Source organism: Gavialis gangeticus, unplaced genomic scaffold (assembly GCF_001723915.1).
Source record: "Gavialis gangeticus isolate Ggan-Ray unplaced genomic scaffold, GavGan_comp1, whole genome shotgun sequence".
Taxonomy (NCBI): domain Eukaryota; kingdom Metazoa; phylum Chordata; order Crocodylia; family Gavialidae; genus Gavialis; species Gavialis gangeticus.
Genome location: NW_017729033.1, coordinates 62,252,214 through 62,254,993, shown reverse-complemented (window position 1 = coordinate 62,254,993; position 2,780 = coordinate 62,252,214). Strand labels below are relative to the sequence as shown.

The window sequence follows — 2,780 nt, the reverse complement described above, 5'->3', positions numbered from 1 at the left end:
GGTTTTTCTCGAGTCTTGTCTGCTTTCTTAAAGAAAGCATCCAAGGAAATTTGGACAGATGTTCTTCAGGGCGATGAGCGACATGGCAAACTTGTTTGCTGGCATGGCATGGTATTGGATCAAGCATTGTAAGTCGAAACTGACATCATAAAGTTGAAACAGGGTGTCAATTTATAAACATTGTAAGTGTTAAATGTTGTAATTCAAAACGAGGACTGCCTGTATGTAGAAAAAAAAAAGCCTTGTGGAGGTGGCAGAGGTAGAGGCAAAAAGCCACTTGCAAAATATCCTATTTTAAAGCAAATAATTTTTTGCAGTAGGAACTTACAAATTGCCATTTTAGAACAGGCCGCTGATGGATGTAGCCATGCACCTCGTTATTGTGGAACCAAGTGCTTCAGGAAAAGATAGAAATGTCTTATAATACTATAAACAGTTCTGTAATCTTAGTGAGAAATTTCTTCTTCACCCTCCATAATTGGTGAGTGTATGTCCTGAGCTTCATGTCAATTAATGTAAGAGTTTCATGACAATTATTGTATCTAGAGTAGTTAAATAACTGTTACTTCTGGTTTTATTCGTGTATTATGAACATCCATCTGAACCTTGCTGAGATCTTACAGAACTATTTATCAGAATAAATCAGAGACAATGGGGTTCACAAACTGATAGAGCTATGCAAAGGCAAATTTCCTCTTCTTTGCTTTCTACTTGTTGCCTTATAATTTCATAACTTCCCTTTCTTCATGGCTCTTGAATCTCTTGTGCCCCACACAGAACCTAATTTTCACTGTTCTCTGAGTTCTTTCTGATTCTTTTGCATGGTAGGTTACAGTGAGCAGGGAGTTTATTCCTTGCTCAGATCTTGCCCCCGAGTCATAAATTAACAAAGCAGGGAACAAAAACCCAGTCAGCCTATGAGCACAGAATGCAGCACAATTGAAGTCACAAGGTAACTAGCATTTCTGAAAATTGGGTTCTTTCAAAAACCCAGCTTGGGAGAAATTTCCTTTTTAGATTGTGCCATATTGGAGAAAATAGAACCAGTAGAGCTGTTCTTTTTTTTTTTTTTTTGGTCATGCTATAATGAAAAGCGAATTTCACTTTTTGTTTAAAGTTAAATTATTCTGAGTGCTATAATATCCACACACTTACTTGGATTGTCTTAAAATTTGCTGTACTTTCTTGGAACACAGGGTATAGGTCTGTTTTGGAGATGCAGCTGGCTATCTTCTTATCTAACTAGTATATTTTAAAAGAATCTGACAGGGTTCCAAGCTCATTATGAGTTCTGAACAAATAGACCCTGATTTCAATGGGGCCCTGCACAATGGACCTCATGGAGTCAGGGTCTTCCCACATGACAAGATCAAAACCTAAATGACCTCTTCCACTGCTGACTCACACTCCCAGCTTACACTGAGCTTTATTTTTGCTCAAGTGTCCTGTTTTTCTTGTAGCACAAGCTTGTTGTGGGCACAGCATGTTGACATTTTTGCTAATGTTTGCATGGATCACCTTGTACTTCTGGGATCTCCTACAGACACAGCTTAATACAAAATGATTATACAGATGTATATAGGAGTAAATGGAGTGTTGCTCGCTAATTTGGTTAGCAAAGTGATTGTAATAGTAAGTTGGGAGAAATAATGTAAACAAATGGCAGAGAAGGTACCAGCCTGTCCTTCCCTGTTGGAAGGAATGGGCCTGCTGTTATATAGATTGGCTTAGACGTGGATTTGGCTTTAGCTTTTCAGCTTTTTCCCTGCAAACCAAGACAGCAGCTGGACCAAGACTGCTTCTTGCAGTCTGTTCCTGGCAAGAAGAGTATAGCTCAAATTATGGAAACATTAAACTACTGCAATGCATTGGACTTGAAACTTGGAACCAGGTAGAAACATAGGCTGATACAGAACAGGACTGGATAGTTAGTCATTCTTGCTTTATTCAGAGAATGCCATGATTATGCATGTTCTGCACACCTGCTGACTGATTTTGGGAGAGATTATATCTATGAAATCCTGAATGGGTTGAGATTATTTATTCATGAGATCATCACCTTGAAGTACCTTGTGATCTTAGTGTAGAGCCACTTTTGGAAACAGAGTCTTGTTGATTCAAGGATTGTAGTAATACAACAATAAGAAGCCCTCCTCTAATGCTTGGAGGAGCCCTGCTTGCCTTCCTGTCTGGAAGGTAAAATGAGATGTGGCAGTTTAGGGAAATTTGATGAGGAATTGGTGAGAAGAGCTGGGGAATTCTTGTGACTCTTCTCTTCCTTTCAGGAGGTGGCGCAGGCACCAGGGCTGATGAAGAAAGCAGAAGTATTGTTTTTGGGAGCTGTGTAGGGTGGTTAGGAATTGTTTAGGGTGGTTTATAGGTTACCTTTAAACCATCATAAAGGCACTTAAAATGGAAGCATTCACCCTTTAAAGCAGGGGCAGGCAAAGTACAGCCTGTGGACCAGATCCAGCCCACCACAAGATTTCGTCCAGCCCGTGGGCAGGTGCCTACCAATTTACTGTATCTTGGCTGGCCCCAGGCTGCCCATGCTATGCTCACATAGGGCCAAGTCCTGCTCACTCCCACAGGGCCAGTGAATGCTGCACTCTCACCTTCGCCCATGGGATGGCACTGACCCCAGCTCCACAGGTAGGGAAGCAGTGGTGGGTGGGGGAGGGGCAGTGGTGGCAGATGGGAGAAGTGGTGGTGGTGGCAGGAGGCAGGGGGGGAGTGGCCATGGGTAGGCAGAAGGAGGGGAGGGGAGGGAAAGGGGGGGC

General features: G+C 42.2%; 1 long non-coding RNA gene across 1 annotated transcript in view; it reads left to right on the top strand.

Annotated features, from left to right (window-relative positions):
• Window positions 1-197: 197 nt before the first annotated feature.
• Window positions 198-2,780, top strand: part of LOC109304130 — a 15,002-nt gene continuing 12,419 nt past the window's right edge. The window contains exon 1 of the long non-coding RNA XR_002099303.1: window positions 198-2,324. This is a non-coding gene — a long non-coding RNA (uncharacterized LOC109304130). The remainder of the gene's footprint in view (window positions 2,325-2,780) is intronic.